At 35.3% G+C, this 25,529-nt stretch overlaps 1 pseudogene; it reads right to left on the bottom strand.

Moving 5' to 3' along the window:
- LOC136121960 (protein VCF1 pseudogene) overlaps positions 1–4,972 on the bottom strand; it is a 117,330-nt pseudogene extending 112,358 nt beyond the window's left edge.
- Positions 4,973–25,529: the final 20,557 nt, after the last annotated feature.

Raw genomic sequence — 25,529 nt, 5'->3', positions numbered from 1 at the left:
AATGCCATTGGTAATTTAATAGGGATTTCATTGAATCTGTAGATCACTTTGGGCACTATAGTCATTTTGACAATATTGATTCTTCCATTCCAAGAACATGGTATATCTTTCCATCTGTTAGTGTCACCCTCAGTTTCTTTCATCAGCATCTTTAGTTTTCAGAGTACAGGTCTCTGCCTCCTTAGGTAGGTTTATTCCTAGGTATTTTATTCTTTTTGATGTGATGGTAAATGGACTTCTTCCCTTAATTTCTCTTTCTGATCTTTTGTTGTTAGTATATAGAAATGCAAGAGATTTCTGTGTATTAATTTTGTATCCTGCAAGTTTACCAAATTCATTGGTGAACACTAGTAATTTTCTGGTAGTATCTTTAGTATTTTCTATGTATAGTATCATGTTATCTGCAAACAGTGACAGTCTTACTTCTTTTCCAATTTGTGTTCCTTTTATTTCTTTTTCTTCTCTGATTGCTGTGGCTAGAACTTCCAAAACTATGTTGAATAATAGTGGCAGAGGGTGGACATTCTTGTCTTGTTCCTGATCTTAGAGGAAATGCTTTCAGTTTTTCACCATTGAGCATGACGTTTGCTGTGGGTTTGTTGTATGTGGCCTTAATTATGTTGAGGTAGGCTCCTTTATGCACTTTCTGGAGCATTTTTATCATAAATGGGTGTTGACTTTTGTCAAAAGCTTTCTCAGTATCTGTGGAGATGATCATATTTTTTTTCTTTAATTTGGTGTATCACATTAATTGATTTGTATATATTGAAGAATACTTGCATCCCTGGGATAAATCCCACTTGATCGTGGTGTATGATCCTTTTAATGTATTGTTGGATTCTGTTTGCTAGTATTTTGTCGAGGATTTATGCCTCTATTCTCATCAGTGATATTGGTCTGTAATTTTCGTTTTTGTGATATCTTTGTCTGGTTTTGGTATCAAGGTGATTATGGCCTTGTAGAATGAGTTTGGGAGTGCTCCCTCATCTATAACATATTTGTTTCTTGTCTCATTTTTTTTAATGGGTGGGGCTGTGTTCCTCTCTTACTGGTTCTTTGGCCTGAGGTGTCTGGCACTGGAGTTTTCAGGCAGTTGGGTAGAGCTGGATCATGGTGCCAAAATGAGGACCTCTGAGAGACCTCACACTGATTAATATTTCTTGGGGTCTGAAGTTCTCTGTTAGTCCAGCGGTTTGGACTTGGCACTCCCACCACAGGAGCTCAGGCCTGATCCCTAGCCTGGGAACCAAGATCCCAAATGTTATGCAGCAAAAAAAAAAAAAAAAAGGCCAGGAAACGTCTTGGCAGTGGGGGGCAGGGCTTAGGCAGGGGTGGGTCTTAAGCAGGGGCGGGGCATAGGCTCAGGCACAAGACCAGAAAAGGCTATGAGGTGTGGGGGGGGAAGGACCTGGGCTCAGCACAGCCAAAGGAGACCCCAGATGGTGGAGATTCATGCCCAGGACCCTAGCAGGCTTGCCTGGGCTGAAGGGAGCAGGGGAAATGTTAGCTGCATTCCGCTCTGATCCCCTGATCCCCTGAAAGTCTCTCCCCATCCCTGCTTATCTCTCACCTGAGTGAGCCCCTCCAGGCATGGGAACCCCTCCCCTTCCCCAGTTGCCTCTCAGTGGCACCAGTCCTGTCCCACCTCCAATTCTCCTCCCCCCATATCCTACCTCCTGGTCATGCAGGGGTTCCTCCCATCCCCTTAGGTGTTTGAGGTCCCCCACCAATGCCTGGTAGGTGCCCTAGTTGTGAGGATGTGAACTCTGCATCCTCCTACTCTGCCATCTTGACTCTGCCCCCTGGTCATGTTTTCTTCTGCATTTTTCTCTAGATATTTTTGACTTATGCTTTGATTTTTTTCAGTAATGCATTGGTTGTTTAGTAGCATCTTGTTTAACCTCCACATATTTATATTTTTTTAAGTTTTTTTTCCCTGTAGTTGATTTCTAATATCATAGTATTGTGATCGGAAAAGATGCTTGATGTGATTTCAATTTTCTTAAATTTATTGAGTCTTGCTTTATGGCCCAGCATGTGATGTATCCTGGAGAATGTTTCAGGTGCACTTGTGAAGAATGTGTATTCTGCTGCTTTCAGATAAATGGTCTATAAATATCAATTAACTCCATTTGATCTAATGTGTCATTTAATGCCTTCATTTCCTTATTCATCTTCTGTTTAGATTATCTGTCCATTGACATAAGTGGGGTGTTAAAGTCTCTCATTATTATTGTGTTACTGTCAACTTCTTTTATGGCAGTTAGCATTTGCCTTATATATTGAGGTGCTCCTATGTTGGGTGCATATATATTTATAATTATTATAGCTTCTTCTTGGATTGATCCCTTTATTCTTTATGTAGTGTCCTTCTTTGTCTCTTGTAACAGTCTTTTTTTTAAAGTCTATTTTATCTGACATGAGTATTGCTACTCCAGCTTTCTTTTGATTTGAATTTGCATGGAATAACATTTTCCATCCCCTCACTTTAGGCTATATGTGTCCCTAGATCTGAAATGGGTCTATTTTAGACAGCATATACATGGGTCTTGTTTTGTATCCACTCAGCCAGTCTGTGTCTTTTGGTTGGAACATTTAACCCATTTACATTTAAGGTAATTACCACTATGTAGGTTCTTATTGCCATTGTGTTAATTGTTTTGGGATTATTTTCATAGGTCTTTTTTTCCCCCCTTCTTCTTTTGTTCTCTTCTCTTGTGACTTGGTGACTGTCTTTAGTGTTGTGTTTGGATTCATTTTTCTTTTTTCTGTGTGTATCTATTGTAGATTTTTGGTTTGCTGTCACCATGAGGTTTTGATATAGCAGTCTATATATAAACAAGATTAAGTTGCTGCTCTCTTAATTTCAAACGCATATCCAATATCTGCATTTGTACTCTCCTCTTCTCATGATTGCTGGGTTTTGATATTATATTTGTGATACCACATCTTCTTTATCCATTCATATGTTGATGGATATTTAAGCTGCTTCCATGTCTTGGCTATTGTAAATAGTGTTCCTATGAATATTGGGGTACATGTCTCTTTTCTAGTTATTTTCTCCAAATATATGTCCTAGAGTGGGATTGCTGGATCATATGATATCTCTGTTTTTAGTTTTTTAAGAAACCTTCATACTGTTCTCCATAGTGACTGCACCAATTTACATTCCCACCAGCAGTGTAGGAGGACTCCCTTTTCTCCACATCCTCTCCAGCATTTATGGTTTGTAGACGTTTTGACAATGGCCAGTCTGACTGGTGTGAGATTATACCTCATTATGGTTTTGATTTGCATTTCTCTAAGTATTAGTTATGTTGAGCATATTTTTATGTGTCTGTTAGCCATCTGTATGTCTTCTTTGGAAAAATGTCTATTTAGGTCTTCTGCCCATTTTTTGATTGGGCTGTTTGTTTTTTTGATATTGAGCTATATAGCTTTTTGTATATTTTGGAAATTAATTCCTTATTGGTCACATTATTTGCAAGTATTTTCTCCCATTCCATAGGTAGTCTTTTCATTTTGTTTATGGTTTCCTGTGCTTGCAAAACTTTTAATTTTAATTAGGTCCCATTTGTTTATTTTTGTTTTTATTTCCATTACTCTAAGAAATGGATCCAAAATGATATTGCTGCAATTTATGTCAAAGACTATTCTGTCTATATTTTCCTTTAGGAGTTTTATGGTATCTGGTCTTACATTTAGGTCTTTAATCCATTTTGAGTTTATTTTTGTATATGGTGTTAGAGAATGTTCTGATTTCAGTCTTTTACATGTAGCTCTCCTGTTCTCCTAGCACTACTTACTGAAGAGACTCTCTTTTCTTCATTGTATATTCTTGCTTTGTTTGTCATAGGTTAATTGACCATAAGTGTGTGGGTTTATTTCTGGACTCTGTATTCTGTTCCATTGATCTATGCATCTGTCTTTGTGTAAGTACCATACTGTTTTGATGACTGTAGCTTTGTAGTATAGTCTGAAGCCAGAGGGAATGATTCTTTCAGCTCTTTTCTTCTCTCTCAAGATTATTTTGGCTATTCAGGGTCTTTTGTCTTTCCATACAAACTTAAAATTCTCATTTCAGTTCTGTGAAAAATGTCATTGGAAATTTGATAGGGGTGGCATTGGATACTGTCTTGTTAAGCAATAGATATTCAATTTTTAGCACAGTGCTTAAGAATATGGACTAAGGACAACTATTTGATAAAAAAATATGCAAACTTGGTATAGGTATACCTTGGAGATATTGAAGGTTTAGTTCCAGGCTACCACAATAAAATAAATATCACAATAATGTAAGTTACATGAATTTCTTGGTTTCTAAGTGCATATAAGAGTTATATTTATACTATACTGTAGTCTATTAAGTGTGCAATAGCATTATGTATAAAAAGCAATGTACATACCTTAGTCAAAATACTTTATTGCTAAAAAATGCTAACTATCATATGAGCATTTTGCAAGTTATAATCTTTTTCTGGTGGAGGCTCTTGCCTTGATGTTGATGGCTGCTGACTGATCAGGGTGGTGGTTGTAGAAGGTTGGGGTGGCTGTGGCAGTTTCTTAAAATAAGACAGCAATAAAGTTTGCCACATCAAGTCTTCCTTTCACAAATGATTTCTCTGTAGCATGTAATGCTGTTTGATAGCATTTTACCCACAGTAGAACTTCTTTCAAAACTGCAGTCAATCCTCTTAAATCCTAGCATTCTTTTATCAACTAAGTTTATGTAATATTCTAAATCCTTCTTTGTCATTTCAATAAGCTGTGTAGTATCTTCATCACCAGGAGTAGATTCCATCTCAAGAAACCACTTTCTTTGCAACTCTTCGTCCATTAGTGTTTTGTCATGAGATTGTAGCAATTTAGTCACATCTTTAGGCTCTACTTCTAATTCTATTTCTCTTGCTCTTTTCACCACATCTTCAACTACTTCCTCTAGTGAAGTCTTGAAACCCTCAAAGTCATCCATGAAGGTTTGAATCAACTTCTTTCAAACTCCTGTTAACGTTGGTGTGTTGATCTCTTCCCACAAATCATGAATGTTCTTAACGGCATGTAGAATGGTGAATCTTTTCCAGAAGGTTTTAAATTCACTTTGCTCATATCCATCAAAAGAATCACTATCTGGCAACTGTAGCCTTACAAAATGTATTTTTTACCTAGTAAGTCTTGAAAGTTGAAATTACTTCTTGATCCATGGGCTGCAGAATGGATGTTGTATTAGAAGGCATGAAAACAACACTAATCTCATTGTACATCTCCATCAGAGGTCTTGGGTGATCAGGTACACTGTCAGTAAGCAGGAATATTTTGAAAGAAATCTATTTTTCTGAGTAGTATGTCTCAATAGTTGCCTTAAAATATTAAGTAAACCATGTCGTAAACAGATATGCTCTCATCCAGGCTTTGTTGTTTCATTTCCACAGCACAGGCATAATGGATTGAGAATAATTCTTAAGGACCCTGGAATTTTTGGAATGGTAGATAAGCATTCAGTTCAACTTAAATTCACCAGCTGCATTAGCCCCTAACAAGACAGTCAGCCTGTCTTTTGAAGCTTTGAAACCAGGCATTGACTTCTCCTCTCTAGGTGTGAAGGTCCTAGATGGCATTTGGTTCCAATATAAGTCTTTTTCCTTTACATTGAACATCTGTTGTTTAGTGTAGCCACCTTTATTAATTACCTTAGCTCTATCTTCTGTATAACTTGCTGCAGCTTCACATCAGCATTTTCTTTCAACCTGAACTTTTATATTATGGAGGTGGCTTCTTTACCTAAACCTCAAGAGCCAATCTCCACTATCTTCAAGCTTCTTTTCTACAGCCTTCATGGAATTGAAGAGAAGTAGGGCATTGCTATGGATTAGGCTTTGGCTTATGAGAATGTTGTGGCTGGTTTGGTCTTCTATCTACAGCTCTAAAACTTTCTCCATATCAGCAACAAGGCTGTTTTGCTTTTTTTATCATTTGTGTGGTCACTAGAGTAGCACTTTTTGTCTCCTTCAAGACCTTTCCCTTTGTATTCACAACTCAACTGTTTTGTGTAAAACACCTAGCTTTAGGCATATCTCAGCTTTAGACATGCCTTCCTCACTAAGCTTAATCATTTCTAGCTTTTGATTGAAGTGAGAGATTTGAGAATTTTCCCTTCACTTGAACACTTAGAGGCCATTGTAGGGTTATTGATTGTCCTGATTTCAATATTGTGTCTCAGGGAGTAAAGAAGTCCAAAGAGAGGGAGAGAGATGGGGAACGGCTGGATGGTGGAGCAGTCAGAACACACACATCTATGAATTAATTTCACTATCTTATATGGGCACAGTTTGTGGTGCCCAAAACCAATTACGATAGTAACATCAAAAATCACTGGGCTTCCCTGGTGGCGCAGATGGTTGGGGGTCCGCCTGCCGATGCGGGGAACACGAGTTCGTGCCCCGGTCCGGGAAGATCCCGCATGCCGCGGAGTGGCTGGGCCTGTGGGCCGTGGCCGCTGAGCCTGTGCGTCCAGAGCCTGTGCGTCCAGAACCTGTACTCCGCGGCGGGAGAGGCCACAGCAGTGGGGGGCCCGCGTACCGCAAAAAAAAAAAAAAAAAAAAAAAAAAAAAAAAAAAAAAATCACTGATCACAGATAACCATAACAAATATAATAATGAAAAAGTTTGACATATTGTAAGAATTATCAAAATGTGGCACACAGACACGAAGTGAGCAAATGTTGTTGGAAAATTGCACTGATAGACTTGCTTGACTCAGAGCTGCCACAAATCTTCAATTTGTAAAAAACACAATATCTGCAAAGTGCAATAAAGCCAAGGGCAATAAAGCAAGGTATGCCTGTACACAATATCCATGCACTGGTAAGTGGATTGTGAGGATCATTTTAAAATGAGGTCTATGTTTTGGTGTCAGCAGTCTATATTTGATGCTACAATAGGATCAAAGTATAAATGTAATCATTTTCCCTTTCTTCTCCATGTTTCCCTCATGAACATTTTCTTTTGTTCCTTTATGATTCATATTCTAAGATCAGGTAAAAAAGAAAAGATCAATGAAGGCTAGGGCTAAGGAGTAGTTTTTCTGAGTTGTTAAAGAAAAACAAAAATAAATTTAGTATTTGGGAAAAAAAAAAGATTTTTTAAATATTGTCATAGCCTTACAATTTTAAATGAAATACAATTTTAGAATAAAAGCCATATTCTCCTAGAATAAAAAGTATTTATTTCCATATATAAATATAAATTAAATACAAAAAATCATATATTTATTTTAAACATATAAAAACATATGTGCGTTACACAGAAATTTAAAAGAGTAGGTCTGGAAAAGAAGTGGGAAGAGGCAGAGGTGGTAGAACTATAGCTGTTTCTTTTAAGAAATAAAGAAATTGGAGCAAATATCGACATATCTGAGAGATACATGGCTGCCATATTCTTCTTGGTACATTTGCTATAATTTATAATTACAGGTGAATGTAAATGTTTCCACTACATTCAACAAACACTTATTAAAAGCCTACTGTATGCTGGTCACTGCTCTTGGTACTGGGGCTATAGCTGTGAAAAGGCAGATACTATCTTATTCCCATTAAACTTACATTCTCAGGAATCAGTAAAGTTACTTCGAAATTATCTCACTCAACAGGATGAGAACAGAAAAGTAAGTGACAGATTTTTAAAATAAAGTTAAATGTTCCTCAATTGCTCACAAATTATTTTAAGTACCTACTATCTTCCAGACACTGACCTAGGTATTGTGAACACAAAGGATATTAGAATAAAAGTGTTTCAATTAATAAATATTCCTTGGGCTGTAAAATTGACTATAAGAATGATTGAGTTCCTAGTGTTATGAAACATTTTCCTAAGAAAGATAAAGAATTTAGAAAATAAGAATTAAGCATGTGATCCTCTATGAGGGCATTAAGTTAGTAATTTAATATGAGGAAGGCCTTAATGATACCCTTAGAGATGTGGGCTTGGAGATATTAATACTGAATTGAAAAAGGAGTCTTTTTTAGAAAAATGCAGTTAGAAAATAATGTATTCCTTGGGATTGTTATGGCAGACACCTTTTCACACTTTAATATTTTCCAGAATTTAATCTTATTCCTTCAACTTTACTGTAATGAGAATCTTACTAGCAAACCATAATGATCAAGTCATGGGGATACTCAGAACTCATCTGTCCCTATCACATCAACTCTGAGGAAGAACACTAGAATTATAAAGTGCTCCTGTCCTCAAACCAGGAAGAGAGGTACAGAAGACTAGAGAGAACATGCTGCAGCCATCCCTGTTTCCTTTCTTTACAGAGGCCAATAAGGCATGTTTTCTTCTTCTTTTTCCTATTCTTCTTCACCTTCCTCTTCCTCTTCTTCCTTCTCCTTTTCTTTGTCCTCCTCTTCTTTATACATCCTCCTCCTCCTCCTTCTCCTTCAGATATAATAGATACATCATTATATTAATTTCAGGTGTACAACATAATGATTTGATATTTATTTATATAGTGAAATGATCACCACAATAAGTCAGGTTATCATCCATCACTATGGTTATAATTTTTTTCTTGTGATGAGAACATTTAAGATCTACTCCCTTAGCAAAGTTCAAATATACAATACAGTGTTATTAACTATAGTCACCATGCTGTACATTACATCCTCAAGGCTTATTTCTATAACTGGAAGATTTTACCTTTCAACACCTTCAACCACTTTGCCCTTCCCCCAACCCTCACTTCCTCCTCTGCTAACTACCAATCTTTTCTCTGTATCTGTGAGCTTGGTGTTTTGTTTTGGTTGTAGATTCCACATATAAGTGAGATCATATGGTATCTGTCTTCCTCTGTCTGACTTATTTCACTTAGCATAATGCTCTCAAGAACCTCTATGTTGTCACAAATGTCAAGATTTCCTTCCTTTTTTATGGATGAATAATATTTCATTGTGTGTATGTCCATTCACTCACTGATGGACACCTACATTTCTTCCATATCTTGGCTGTTGTAAATCATGTTGTAATGAGCATGCAGATGCATATATCTCTGAGTTAAGGGTATTTTTTTTCCTTCATAAAAATACCTAGAAGTAGAATTGCTGGATAATATGGTAGTTCTATTTTTAATATTTTGAGGAACCTCCACACTGTTTTCTATACTGGCTGCACCACTTTACATCCCCACCAACATTGCACAGGGATAAGGTTCCTTTTTCTTCACATCCTAGCCAACACTTGTTATTTGTTGTCTTTTTGACAATAGTCCTCCTAAAAGATAGGAGGTGATATTTCATTGTGGTTGCATTTCTCTGATGATTAGTCATGTCAAACACCTTTTCATGTACCTGTTGGCTATCTGTATGTCTTCTATGGAAAATTGTCCATTCAGATCCCCTGCCCATTTTTTTTTGAGTTTTGTTTTGTTTATTCTTTTTGCTGTTGAGTTGAATGAGTTTTTATAGTTTTTTGGAAATTGACCCTTATCAGATATATGATTTACATTATTTTCTTCCATTCAGTAGGTAGTCTTTTCATTTTGTTGATGGTTTCCTTGCTATGCAGAAGCTTTTATTTCAATGTAGTCCTACTTGTTAATTTTTGCTTTTTTTTTTCCTTTCCTTTTAGTGTCAAATCTAAAAAGTCTGTTGAGTTTACCACCTGTACTTTCTTCTAGGAGTTTTAATGGCTTCAAGTCTTACATTTAAGTCTTTATCCATTTTGAGTTAATTTTTGTGTATGATGAAAAGCAGTGGTCCAGTTTTATTCATTTTCATGCAGATATTCAATTTTCCCAGCACCATTTATTGAAGAGACTGCCTTTTTCCCATTGTATACTCCTGGCTACTTTTTAATAAATTAATTGAACCATATATGTGTGGGTTTATTTCTGGGCTCTCTATTCTGTTCCATTGATCTATTTGTCTGTTTTTAATGTCAGTACCAAACTATTTTTGATGACTCTAGCTTGGTAGTATAGTTTGAAGTCAGGAAGTGTGATGCCTCCAGTTTTATTCTCTTTTCTCAAAATTGATTTGGCTATTTGGGATCTTTTATGATCCCATAAAAAATTATAGGATTATTTGCTTTATTTCTGTGAAAAATGCCATTGATATTTTGATAGAGATTGCATTGAATCTCTAGATTACTTTGGGTAGTGTGGGCATTTTCACAATATTAAGAATTCTTCCAGCCCATGAACATGGAATACCTTTCCATTTATTTGTGTCATCTTCAGTTTCCTTCATCAGTGGGTCATAGTTTTCAGGGTATGGGTCTTTCACCTCCTTGGTTAAATTTATCTCTAGCTAGTTATTTTATTATTTTTGATTAAATTGTAAATGGCATTGTTTTCTTAATTTCTCTTCTGATAGTTCATTATTAATAGAAATGCAATGGGTTTTGTACAATGATTTTGTATCCTGCAACTTAACTGAATTTGTTTATTAGTTTTAACAGTTTTTTTGGTGGAGTCTTTAGGTTTTCTGTATATAAAATAATGTTATCTGCAAATAGTGACAGTTTAACTTCTTCCTTTCCAATTAGGATGCCTTTTATTTCTTTTACCTGCCTAATTACTCTGGCAAGGACTACCAGGACTATGTTGAAAGAAAAGTGGAAAAATGGGCATCTTGTCTTGTTCCTGACATTAGAGGAATTTATCCATTTCTTCTAGGTTGTTTATTTTGTTGGCGCATAATTATTCCTTGTCACTTCTTACAAATCCTTGTATGTCTGTTGTATCAGTTGTAACAGCTCCTCTTTCACTTCTGATTTTATCTCTTCGAGTTCTCTTTTGGTGAGTCTATCTAAAGGTTTGTTAATGTTTTTTATCATTTCGAAAAAACCAACTCTTAGGTTCATTGATCTGTTTTCTTTTTTGTCTTTATTTCTGTCTGATCTTTGTTATTTTCCTCCTTCTACTAACTTTGAGCTTTGTTATTCTTTTTCTAATTCTGTGAAGAGCAAAGTTAGGTTAATTATTTGAGATCTTTATTGTTTCTTTAGGTAGGCAGTTATCCCTATAAACGTTTCTCTTAGAACTGCTTTTGCTGCATTCCATACGTTTTGATATTTTGTTTTCCTAGTTTCATTCATTTTAGGTATATTTTTATTACTCTTTTGATTTTTTTCTTGGACCCTTTTTTTGTTCAGTAGCATGTTGTTTAATCTCCACATATTTGTGACTTTCCCAGTTTTCTTCGTGTAATAATTTCTAGTGTCACACCACTGTGGTCAGAGAATATGTTTGATATAATTTCAATCTTATTAAATTTAGTAAGACTTGTTTTCTGGCCTAACATATGATCTATCCTGGAGAATACTCCACGTGCTTTGGAGAAGTACGTGTATTATGTTATCTTGGGATGGAGTGTTCTGTATGTTTTCTTATTGATTTTCTGTCTGGAGAATTCATCAATTAATGAAAGTGGAGTATTAAAATCCCCTGCTGTTATTGTGTTGCTGTCTATTTCTCCCTTTAGACACATTAATATTTGCTTTATACATTTAGGTGTTCCTACATTAAGTGCACATATTTAGAGTTGTTATATTCTATTGTTGGAGTGGCTATTTTATCATTATTAGTGATATTTTTTGTCTCTTATTACAGTGTATCTTAATGTCTATTTTTTTCTGAAGTAAGTATAGTTACCACAGCTTCCTTTGTGTTTTCATTTGCATGGAATATCTTTTTCTATCTCTTTATTTTCATTCTGTGTGAGTCCTTACATCTGAAGTGAGTCTCTTGTAGGTATAATATAGATCAGTCTTGTTTTTTATCCATTCAGCCACTGTATGTCTTTGGAAAATTTAGTCCATTTACATTTCAAGTAATTATGGTTAGGTATGCATTTATTGCTAGTTTGCTAAATTTTTAAAGCTGTTTTGTAATTTCTCTGTTCCTCTTTTCTTCTCTTGCTCTTTTTAAAATGAATATTTTCTCTAGTGGTATGCTTAGATTCCTCTCTTTAATCATTTGAGTATCTACTATAGGCTTTTGCTTGGTGGTTACCATGAGGCTGACTTAAAACAACTTATATTTATAATGGTCTATTTTAAGTTGATAACACCTTAGGTTTGAATGTATTCTAAAGCTCTACATTTTTACTCTCCTCCTACATTTTGTTTTTGATGTTATGGTTTACATCTTTTTATCTTCTGTATCCCTTAAATGATTGTAATTAGGTTTTTTCTCTGCTTTTCTCTCTTAACCTTTGTACTAACTTTGCAAGTAATTAACCCACCATGATTTCAACATTGGATAATTCTGAATTCTACTATATATTGATATTTACCTTCACATTGCAATGTCTACTTTCAGTGTTTCCTGGTACTAATTTGTGCCATTTTATTTCAGCTTAAAGAAGTCCCTTTAACAATTCTTCTAAGGCTGGCTTAGTGATAGTCTGCAAAATTCCTTAACTCTCCTTCAGTTGTGAAAGACCACTTTGCTGGGTAGAATATTCTTGGTTGACAGTTTTATTTTCTTTCAGCACTTTGAATATATCTTTTCTGTCCTGCAAAATTTTTGCTGAAAAATCTTCTGATAGCCTTATGGGGGTTCCCTTGTACAAAACAAGTTGTTTTTCTCTTGCTATTTTTAAAACTCTCTCCTTGTGTTTAACTTTTGGCTCTTTAATTATGTGTCTTGGAGTGAGCCTCTTTGGGTTCATCTTACTTGGAACTCTCCGGACTTCCTGGATTGGGTGCCCTTCTCCAGTTTGAGGAAGTTCCAACCATTATTTCTGAAAATAACTTTTCTGCCCTTTCTCTCATTCTTATCCTTTTGGGACCCCTGACATGCAAATGTTGGTCCACTTGATATTGTCCCACTATCTTTCTCCTTAAGCTATCTACATTTTTATTTTTCTTGTTGCTGCTCTGATTAGGTGAGTTCCACTTCCCTGTCTTTGAGCTCACTGGTCCTTCATCTACTTCATTATGCCTGCTGTTGAACCGCCTTTTTGTTTTCCCCCAGTTCATTGTTTATATTCTTCAGTCTGTGACTTCTGTTGGTACTTTATTATATTTTCTATCTTATTGTTGAAATTCTTACTTTGTTCATTCATTCACCTGAGCTCACCAAACATCTTTATGACTGTTATTTTGAACTCTGTTAGGTAAATCACTTATCTCCATTTTATTAAGCTCTTTTTATGAGATTTTATCTTGTTATTTCATTTGGGACATCTTTCTCTGTTTCTTCATTTTCCTTGACTCTCTGTGTTGGTTTTTATGCATTAGATAAACAGCTACCTTTCCCATCCTTGAAAGAGTATCCTCACGTAGGAGATGACCTACTGTTCAACCCTTCCCTTCTCTTGGTTGTCTCTTAAACCTTTGTGATTGTCCAAGCAGCCTACATTATTTTTAGTGGATCTCAGTAGTCCAGGGTGTGCTGATACTTGTCAGTGTCCCAAAGGATCTCAGTTGGCACCTAGATTCAGGATGATTGGAAACCAGACCCTTAAGCACCAGCTTAAGTATGCAAATATATACAGTTCTGTGGGACCAATAACATACGACCTGCTGAGACCACGGCCAGGTGATCGGGGGCCAATTTCCTGGGCAGCAGCCACAAAAACTGGGGCATTGGATATAAAAAACAGGGCACAGGATGTGTATAAAACTCCCCTTCAGGAGATACTGTGCCTTTGCAATGCAACAGAAAGAGGACATGAAGATAGCGCCTGCCCTCCAACGTCTCTGAAGAGGATTACAGTCAGCCAATAGATGCCTGTTTAATTGGAAGCCTGCACCTCAAGCCACAACTATGAGGATTAGCTAATAGGCTTCTCTCATAGAAAGACTGGGTAACTCATTTGGTTGTTTCTCTACTGTGCCCTGGGGATGGTAGCCAGTTAACTCTTTCTCCATTGGGTATAGTCCTGTGGGACCTATGAGCATAAGCCCTGCTGTCCACCAGAGCCTGGTGATCTATAGGTGTCCTCTGGGTGGCATCCACAAAAATTGGGGCACCAGATGAGGGTACAAGCTCCTTTCTAGGAGCTTGGAATTTAAGTGTCTATTGCTCAGTGTGATTTAGTGACTATCGGTATAAATCTTTTTTCCCTCTTCACTCCTTTAGAACTCAGAAATCACTGAAAACATAATGTCATATGTGTGACATTATCTTTCAGTTTGTTTAGTAAGGTGCCCAGTATACCCTAAGTACAGATGGAGGTAAATAAGAACTCTAATGTACAATTTTAAATTCTGCTTTGTACTAATAAAAAATTATCATTTTAGAGTGATTCCATTTTAAGTTTTACTGTGATAGGTATATGTCATAATCCTTCACTCTCCATACTTTCCTTTTAGAAGGATATAGGCTTCTTTAATATGTGGAAAGGATACAACCTCTCTGTTTGGAGACAGCATAGCTTCTAAAGTGCCTACAAGAGCCCTCTCTATATGCTGCTGGCACACAGTGCAACTGGATATTCAGTGTCTTGGCTTTCTGTTTCCATCATCACTAAAGTGATTTTATGCAGGGATTTCATACTGATACTCTGAACTGGAAGATAATCTTGACTGCTTCCTTTCCATTCATAATGGAGCCTCTGGGACTCTAAACATCAGCTGCCAGTTCCTCAGGGAATCTCCATATTTTCTGCCTACTTCCCTCTGTTCTGCTGAAGTTTCCTTTAAATTTTTTCTTCTTTTCATGAAGGTCTCCTTGCATTTTGAATGATTTCTGCTTTGTGAATTTAGCTGCTAAGCTATTTGATCTGTACAAGTTTATTGCTGTTTTTACCTTTGTTGTAAAGTGTGCCTTCCATCATGACACAATATTCTTCTTCATTCGGTTTCATGTGTTTAGCCTTAAACCACAGCATGTGCATGTATGATGCTTCTGGGTTTATTTTTCAGGTACCTATTTGGCAACCCCTTCATTTCCAACCTTTCTTCATTACTGTTTTTCAGTCTGTTTCCTATGACCTGTATTTAACAGATGCTTTTGAACTCTGTATTTTAATAGGAGTTATAATTCTATCCACACATAAGGCAATGCTTGTGTATGTTTGTCATGCTTCTCCCATCTTAATTTTATGTTGCTTATTTTAAACTATCTTTTCCTACATTTTCCTACATTTCCTTGTACTTTTGCATGTTTTTATCAAGTTGTTACTCATTTCATGTTTTCCCACACATATTTGGCTATTGTAACTATAATTTTTGTTTTATTACCTTACCTGCCCCTGCATTTATAATTAGATACATATTTCACTACTGTTGTTTTAAAAGAAAATATTTCCCCATGACAGATACTGATTCCCCACCAAGATTGTGTCACCCATCCCACTAAGATGAGACATGAAGAAACACTTTTACTTATCCTATCTGCTCTCTGGCCTGCCCCCACTGTGGGGCCTTAGAATGCCCCAATTCCTGGCTAAGCTAGTTAATTTTAATCATTGGCTGTGATTAAAGTTTTCTTATCATTTAGAATATTCTTTCTGTTTCAAGTGTCCTTAAAGTTTGGATTCTGTTTTTGAATCATTTATTATTTGGTTTATGTATATCCTCAACCACTGCTCACAGATGGAGTTTATCACATTATTGTACATTATCAGTTACCTGCCTATGAGATGATACTGTCAGCAGGTATAGGATTTGGGGGATACATAAATTTTTCTCAATAGTCAGCAAAGATTAAATTCTTTCCTCAAATTTCAGGTGTTACAATGAGAAATTTGATGCCAGTCCTTTATCCTGTGTACCTAACATTTTATTGTCATTATTAGCAATATTATTAACAATAGCATAAATTATTATTATGCTCTAGGGACTTGAAGATTTTAACTTTATTGTAATACAATTTAAAAATTTGTCACATTATAAGAAAATATATCTCTTTTTTTCATTAATGCATCTTAGAAACTGATAGGAGCACTCATATCCAGACACAGGTCTTCCTAAAGTTCAGACAGATTTCCTTCCACTATTTGTTTGTTTCCTAACCTGCATCTTTTCTTTTTCTTTTGTCTCCTCCTTGAAATATTATTTTCACATTGAGTGTCCTGGATTTCCCTTTCATATATATATATCCTTTCATATTTTTCCTCTGTTCTTGGCAATACTTTTTATATTTCCAAGCCACTAATTTGGGATGACTATAGGTATCATTATCTTTTTCATTTCATGAATGTCATATTTTAAAAGTAATATGGGTTTTTGTCTGTTCAACCTTCAGAATGCCCGTTATTGCTATTTTTTGTTTGGCTTTGTTTTTAATCATCCTTCCCCACCTGCTCTAATATGCCAAAACTTGTGACAGATCATCTATGTAGCTATGGGGCCTGCTTAGACATACTGTTATTGTTCTTTGCTGAGTGACTTGGCTCACTGAGGCTCAGGTTTGATTCCTTGTTCACCCTGTGCAGTGACAGTGCTTCAGTAGGTACAGTATTTCTTACATGTGCCAACAGTTAGAACTGAGACTTGTGAAGAGTAGCAGAACATGTCACTCCAAAATATGCCACTTTGGCATATTTATTATTTTGAATTAACAATACTTAAGAAGCATCCAGTGCAAGTAGGATACTCTGACTCTTCTCTAACTCTTTTCTCTCCTGAAACTGGAAAATAAATCTTCCATGTGAAAGGTATCCTCCTTGTACCAGGAGGATAGAAGACATGTTATCACTAGAGATAAGGAATTTAGGGCTGTGAAGGGTATATAAACAAACCTTGTTAATTTTTATCATTTGCTACCTATAGCCTCAAGCCCTTGGTCTTGTCAGTTTTTACAAGTGTATTGTTTCTTTGTCTAAAAGGTATAAAAGTTTCCTGTTCTGGTTACTTCTTTGGGGCTTCATTCCCTTGTGAAGGTTCCTATGCAAATGTAAAAATGTAATTAAATTTGTATGTCTTTCTCCTGTTAATCTGTTTCTGTCAGTTGAATTTTCAGACCTAGCCAGGGACCTGAAGAAGGTCAAAGAAAACTTATTCCTTCCCTACACTTGTAAAGCCATTGAATATGAAATATTCTCCTTATTCTGTATTCCTTCAAGCTTTCCTAGCCCCACGAGTGGTCTCACATCCTAACCTGCTCCTTCATTTCCTCATTGGTCTTCTTGCCCTGGGAGAGATTAGGGTGATTTGCAATCTCAGCTGGCCAGAATGCTCAGAGAGCTGCAAGTCATGTGGTTCTCAGGATCCTCTGCTTTGAGGACCTCACATCTGTCCTTCTTCACTCTGGTGTCCTGAGATTCACCCAGGCCATGGAGGAGAAGACCATGTAACAGTTCTCTTTACCTTAATTACTGCAGAATAGGGTTTTTTGTTTTGTTTTGTTTTGTTGCACCTATATGCCTTTAAAACCCCAGTGGTCCTTTGGCTTACGAAAAGGAAATAGATTTGAATTCTCAATGTTGGAAAGGAAGCTGAGTTCCCACAGTCATGTTCTAAGAATCCTCTACTCCTCCTAATGATATCTTCCAAGTGTTCTAATCCTCCTTGCTCTGACCCCAAGGATCCTCTCCCAATGCTTTATATATAATTTGGTCTCTTTAACCAGACCTTCAGATTATGTTCAAGGATCCTTTGAACATTTTCTTTCAGGTTCTCTTGGTTCATCCAAACTCCAGGCTGTGTTCTTTCTTGGTGTATCAGGTTTTGTTTTGTTTTGTTTTTAGCAGATTTTTTTTTTGATGTGGACCATTTTTAAAGTCTTTATTGAATTTGTCACAATATTGCTTCTGTTTCGGTTTTTTGGCCACAAGGCATGTGGGATCTTAGCTCCCCAACCAGGGATTGAACCCGCACTCCCTGTATTGGAAGGCGAAGTTTTAACCACTGGACCACCAGGGAAGTCCCTTGGTGTATCAGTTTAAGCCTTTATTGACTTACGTAGGTAATCCAGCTACCAACTGACTAGCTCAACTATACAAATTTCTAGGAAAAAGTTTATTTGAATCATGTGCATATGACATTTTAAAATTAGAAACTAGGACTGTAAATACATCAAGTTTCCAATAATTTTAGAAAGGTATTTTAAATGCGTATTAAATTTTCCCAAATCACCCTTAATAACCTTTAAATGCCACTCTGAAAAACGCAATGTGACTGTACTCTCTACATAAATTTCTTGATAGTCTTTATAGCTGAATCCATAACACTTCTAGGATTATTCTTTTGCTGTCACTTTGTAATTAATTTCCTCCTTGGGCCATCGATGGATGTTCTGTGGATGTGCATGTAACAAATGCTGCAAGAGAGAAAATGTACAAATATAAGCTATTTCTTGTGAAGTGCAAGCAAATCAATTGTGACCAGTTCAATTTAAATTCTTTTACCCACTGAAAATAATATTTAGAGGAAAACATACCAAAGTAGTTTATTCTGATGGAATATTCTGGTGACTCATGATATGAAATTTTCAATGTTCTCATTTTATTTCTAAGGTAAAAGATAATATACAAAATAAACAACCAATAATGATAAAATAAGATTTATTAGATACTCTGTGCCAGGTAGTAACTTAGTACTTTAGATGCACTGAATCCTTTAGTAAATATAACTCAAATTAGTAGTGATTACTATTATTTTTATGGATGACACCAGAGTGTAGAGAATTTAAGAAAGTTGTATAAAATATGACAAATAATGACTGATATAGCCTGATTTTACGCCCATGTTTGTCTGAATCCAGGTCTCATTTACTTAACTGTAGAAGTATAGAATTTTGAGTTTATTCATGAATATGTATATATAATAAGTAAGACAGAGAAAGACAAATATCATATGATATCACTTATATGTAGAATCCAAAGAAAGATACAAATGAACTTATTTACAAAACAGAAATATACTCATAGATGTAGAAAACAAACTTGTGGTTACCAAAGAGGATAGTGAGGTGGGGGAAGATAAATTAGGAATTTCGAGTTAACAGATACAAACTAATATATATAAAATATATAAACAACAAGGACCTACACTATGGCACAGGGACCTATATTCAATATCTTATAATAACCTATAATGGAAAAGAATCTGAAAAAGAATACATATATTATTTATATAGATATATATATAACTGAATAGCTTTACTGTACACCTGAAACTAACACATTGTAAATGAAATATACTTCAATTTTAAACAATGTTTAAAAAATAAAATAAAACAAGGAGACTACAGATGAAGAATTATATTTAAATAAATATATCTGAAAATATATGAATTAGATGTGATTTCTTATAATTATTGAATACTCTAGTAACCATGAAATATTTCTAAATATGAGTCTGTGGCAGTTGGCATTGAGAAAAATATAAAGTAAATACTGGGTTCTAAATTATTTGTCATCCCTCCATAAACGTATTTTCTCATTTTTAAAAATCTCTCAATTGGATAAATTATAGAACTATCCAGAAAAAGCTAATTTTATGTGCACTTTAATGATATTCAAAATAATAAACATAAATTGAAACAAAAGATCTGTGTGTACAGTTTTGTTATTCAGTCCTCCTTTATATCAAATTAATTCAATATTGATCAATAAAATCAATTAAATTGAAATCAAGGATAAAGGGATTTTACTCTTTAAACATAGGCAGAAAAATATTGGGTTATAGCAGTAAATGTAGTATATTAAGGAAGACTGTCCTTATTGTAAGCCAAACAGGGCAGGCTTACTTGAGACAACATAATCAACATATTTAATTTAAATGATGTTTGTTTTTATTCTATTTCAAAATATTCAATGTTTACATGAATAAAGCATGTAATTTAAATATTAAACTTATTTAGAATCTTTTGTAATAAATTTTTATATGGACAGATAAATGTTTGCATTTCACAAGCCAGAGTTTGTACTTGTACAGTTTGTTTCTTGCAGCATTAGTTATGTGAATATTCATAGAACATCCATCAGTGGCCCAAGGAGGCAATATGGACAGAAAAATTTAGAAAGTTTACTATGTTTTTAAAATCGTGGAACATTAAAATTTTTCCTACAATTATTTGCAAACAAAGAACAGCTTTGCTTTATTTTATTTTGTGTTCACATAAAGGCCCAGGTCAACCCCTAGTTAAGTTTTTTTATCCCTACGCTATCCTGGCAGCTCAGCCATGCTGGCCCTAGACAAATCCTCATCAAGACAGTCATATACACATGGGTCTCGAGAAAAACAATTTCAACTGGAATCTGTCCTGCTGCCATTACCTTGTTCAAAGAAATTGTGTGTTTTTTGTTTTTTTTGTTTTAGTTATGGCAAAACACCGAGCTGATCTCCCTGTGCTATGAGGCTGCTTCCCACTAGCTATCTACCTTACCTTTGGTAGTGTATATATGTCCATGACTCTCTCTCACTTTGTCACAGCTTACCCTTCCCCCTCCCCATATCCTCAAGTCCATTCTCTAGTAGGTCTATGTCTTTATTCCTGTCTTACCCCTAGGTTCTTCATGACTTTTTTTTCCTTAAATTCCATATATATGTGTTAGCTTATGGTATTTGTCTTTCTCTTTCTGACTTACTTCACTCTGCATGACAGACTCTAGGTCCATCCACCTCATTACAAATATCTCAATTTCGTTTCTTTTTATGGCTGAGTAATATTCCATCGTATATATATGCCACATCTTCTTTATCCATTCATCCGATGACGGACACTTAGGTTGATTCCATCCCCTGGCTACTGTAAATAGAGCTGCAATGAACATTTTGGTACATGAGTCTTTTTGAATTATGGTTTTCTCAGGGTATATGCCCAGTAGTGGGATTGCTGGGTCATATGGTAGTACTATTTGTAGTTTTTAAAGAAACCTCCATACTGCTCTCCATAGTGGCTGTACCATTTCACATTCCCAGCAGCAGTGCAAGAGTGTTCCCTTTTCTCCACACCCTCTCCAGCATTTATTGTTTCTAGATTTTTTGATGATGGCCATTCTGAGTGGTGTGAGATGATATCTCATTGTAGTTTTTTTTTTTTTTTTTCTGGCACACGGGCCTCTCACTGTTGTGGCCTCTCCCGTTGCTGAGCACAGGCTCTGGATGCACAGGCTCAGTGGCCATGGCTCACGGGCTGAGCTGCTCCGTGGCATGTGGGATCTTTCCAGGCCAGGGCACGAACCTGTGTCCCCTGCATTGGCAGGCGACTCTCAACCACTGCGCCACCAGGGAAGCCCTCATTGTAGTTTTGATTTGCATTTCTCTAATGATTAATGATGTTGAGCATTCTTTCATGTGTTTGTTGGCAGTCTGTATATCTTCTTTGGAGAAATGTCTATTTAGGTCTTCTGCCCATTTTTGTATTGGGTTGTTTTTTCGTTATTCAGCTGCATGAGCTGCTTGTAAATTTTGGAGATTAATCCTTTGTCAGTTGCTTCATTTGCAAATATTTTCTCCCATTCTGAGAATTGTCTTTTGGTCTTGTATATGGTTTCCTTTGCTGTGCAAAAGCTTTGACGTTTCATTAGGTCACATTTGTTTATTTTTGTTTTTATTTCCATTTCTCTAGGAGGTGGGTCAAAAAGGATCTTGTGATTTATGTCATAGGGTGTTCTGCCTATGTTTTCCTCTAAGAGTTTGATAGTTTCTGGCCTTACATTTAGGTCTTTAATCCATTTTGAGCTTATTTTTGTGTATGGTGTTAAGGAGTAATGTAATATCATACTTTTACATGTACCTCTCCAGTTTTCCCAGAACCACTTATTGAAGAGGCTGTTCTTTTTCCACTGTACATTCCTGCCTCCTTTATCAAAGATAAGGTGACCATATGTGCATGGGTTTATCTCTGGGTTTTCTATCCTGTTCCATTGATCTATATTTCTGTTTTTGTGCCAGTACCATACTGTCTTGATTACTTTAGCTTTGTAGTATAGTCTGAAGTCATGGAGCCTGATTCCTCCAGCTCTGTGTTTCATTCTCAAGATTGCTTTGGCTATTCGGGGTCTTTTGTGTTTCCATACAAATTGTGAAATTTTTTGTTCTAGTTCTGTGAAAAATGCCATTGGTAGTTTGATAGGGATTGCATTGAATCTGTAGATTGCTTTGGATAGTAGAGTCATTTTCACAGTGTTGATTCTTCCAATCCAAGAACATGGTATATCTCTCCATCTATTTGTATCATCTTTAATTTCTTTCATCAGTGTCTTATAATTTTCTGCAAACAGGTCTTTTGTCTCCTTAGGTAGTTTTATTCCTAGATATTTTATTCTTTTTGTTGCAATGGTAAATGGGAGTGTTTTCTTGATTTCACTTTCAGATTTTTCATCATTAGTGTATAGGAATGTCAAAGATTTCTGTGCATTGATTTTGTATCCTGCTACTTTTACAAATTTATTGATTAGCTCTAGTAGTTTTCTGGTAGCATCTTTAGGATTCTCTATGTATAGTATCATGTCATCTGCAAACAGTGACAGCTTTACTTCCTCTTTTCCGATTTGGATTCCTTTAATTTCCTTTTCTTCTTTGATTGCTGTGGCTAAAACTTCCAAAACTATGTTGAATAAGAGTGGTGAGAGTGGGCAACCTTGTCTTGTTCCTGATCTTAGTGGAAATGCTTTCATTTTTTCACCATTGAGGATGATGTTGGCTGTGGGTTTGTCATATATGGCCTTTAGTATGTTGTGGAAAGTTCCCTCTATGCCTACTTTATGGAGGGTTTTTATCATAAATGGTGTTGAATTTTCTTGAAAGCTTTCTCTGCATCTATTGAGATGACCATATGGTTTTTCTCCTTCCATTTGTTAATATGGTGGATCACATTGATTGATTTGTGTACATTGAAGAATCCTTGCATTCCTCGGATAAAGCCCACTTGATCATGGTGTATGATCCTTTTAATGTGCTGTTGGATTCTGTTTGCTAGTATTTTGTTGAGGATTTTTGCATCTATGTTCATCAGTGATATTGGCCTGTAGTTTTCTTTCTTTGTGACATCCTTGTCTGGTTTTGGTATCAGGGTGATGGTTGCCTCATAGAATGAGTCTGGGAGTGTTCCTCCCTCTGATATATTTTGGAAGAGTTTGAGAAGGGTAGTTGTTAGCTCTTCTCTAAATGTTTGAAAGAATTCGCCTGTGAAGCCTTCTGGTCCTGGGGTTTTGTTTGTTGGAATATTTTTAATAACAGTCTCAATTTCAGTGATTGTGATTGGTCTTTTCATATTTTCTATTTCTTCCTGATTCAGTCTTGGCAGGGTGTGCACAACCTGGAAGAAATGTCTGTTTTGTTTAATTGTTCATTTTGGTTCAAAAAAGGAGATAGCAAAAATAAGAAAAGGTCAAAAAATGGTCATTGATAGCTATGTTTTCCTATGGCTTAAACCTTAATTTTGGATTTCAATTTAAAAAAATACTCATTTCAGAAAAATATCTCCACATCATTGTTACTTGAATATTTTTGTTTCCAATTTATTGTTGGGAGAAATAAGACAATTTGGACAATATTGAGACTAGAAACAGATATTTTCACATTTGGAAGGAGATAAAATAAACTTTGTATATGCATTATTTAGGTCTCACTTTGTTATCAAGTATGGCATATTGTTTCTATTGGTAATTTCTTTAGACAAAGGTAGATAACTCTTATTAAGGGTAAGATAGCACCCTATTTATTTAATCTGGGGGGCATATGTGTGTAATTAATGTTCTTTTATTTCAAAAATGTTATATAATGAATTTAGTTTGGTTTGGTTATCTATAATAATGATGAGAGGAAAGTGTGTGTGTGTGTGTGTGTGTGTGTGTGTGTGTGTGGTTTAGGGACAGAATTTCAATGTCACGTTCTATTATGTGATTCTGTACTTGATAGTTGTGCTTTAAGATTTGGCTACATAAATCTTCTCAAAATGCTCTAAGACAGCACAGCTAGGTGGCATATGCCACATCATATACACCTTGTAAAGTCCTTCAATATTCAACAAGGAGAACTCATTCCCGTTATATTTCATCCTAGTGAGACATATCCAGACAAGTCAATACATATACTTAAAACAAAATATGAAAGGAAACAATTGATTACATCATCCAGAGAAGCAATTAATCGTTTGAACCTAACAGCTCAAGAATATAAAGAGAATTGGTGATCTTCTCTTAAAACTGTAAAAAAAATTTTTTTTCTTTTTAAAGTAGCTTTGTTGTGAAATTACGTATGTAATTATATGAAGAAAAGGAAAATATTTCTATCAGATAGCAAAATAGAAAGGAATCATCACTTGGTTTGTGCATATCTCTATCAACATTTGAAAAAATATGGATGTATTCATGATACCTTTCAGGGATCTGGTCAAGGTTTCTAAGTTCACTGGACAGCACCATTAAGAGATAGCAGTTATCATGAAGATTGATAATCCTATAGTACTACTGCTAACTTTCTGTAAAGTTAAAGAATCTCCAGGGATACATGACTATATACATGACATATACATGACTATATTTTGCAGCCAGAATTTACACAATATGACAGCTATTGTAATAAATAATTATGACCTAAAATTAAGGGTTTACAAAATACTTAATACTAATCACATGTTATCTGTGATAAAGTTTCATATGCATCAAGTGAAACTTCAAAAATTGATAAATCATTACATTATGTAATCAAATCATTACATTATATTAAAGTAAAACACTAAGAAATAACAAAGTATTTAAAATTATATATGTACAGAATCCTTTTTTTGAAACACTAACTTCATATGACACTTTCTAACCTTTTCTCTGTCACAAAAACATAATGTGCACCAAAGACTATTCAACTGTACCTCACATCTTAACAAAGTTTACCTTTTCATTAAAAAAAAAAAATCCTACTCACCAGCATTCAACATCTATTACATACTTCTCAGTAAATTTTATGCAATCACCATTCTAGTGGCTGTTTCAAGGCTAACGAAATGTAATTAAAACTAAAATCTTAGTACTAGGAGTAGAGCTTTATTTTCTATGGTGAGTTTTTGGATATTGACATTTGATTTGTTTTCTAGAAATTATACTCTCTATAAGGAAGTGCAACTCTTTATTTGAAACCTCTTTCAAAAATCTTCAGTAAAATATATTTTTACCTGTTGATATCCTTTACTTCAGATACCAAATTTCTCTTTTAAAAAGTCTTTGAAAATTATAAGATTCACCAGAATCACGTGCACACACGTATCATTTAGGCATGATTCTGTCTACAAGTAACAGAAAACACAAACAAAATGACTCACACCAATAGTGCTTTATTTGTTTCACATATAGTAAGTCCTGAGTAAGTGACTGCTAGAATAATCTTGTGATGCTAAGGCCAATGTATTTTTGTTTGTTTAAATAAACTTGCCTGTTCTCTTATGATCATAAAATTGCTGTGTAATCCTAGACATACTGTTTTCTTTCAAAGTAGAAAGAAAGGGTAGGGGGAAAAAGGGTCAGTGCATCTCTATTTATTCGGGCTGTGTCACAGAGCTAGCAGCAACGAGAACTAGGTGAGTATTTGACTTTCACAGCATACATAGGCATGTAAAAAAGGAAATTGATATTGTGTATAAGAATGAGACAAACTACAATGATTTCCAGAATATCCTTTGCAAACATTTACAAC

Source organism: Phocoena phocoena, chromosome 4 (genome assembly GCF_963924675.1).
Source record: "Phocoena phocoena chromosome 4, mPhoPho1.1, whole genome shotgun sequence".
Lineage (NCBI taxonomy): Eukaryota > Metazoa > Chordata > Mammalia > Artiodactyla > Phocoenidae > Phocoena > Phocoena phocoena.
The sequence above is the reverse complement of the archived record's forward strand: the minus strand, read 5'-3'. Positions and strand labels throughout refer to the sequence as shown.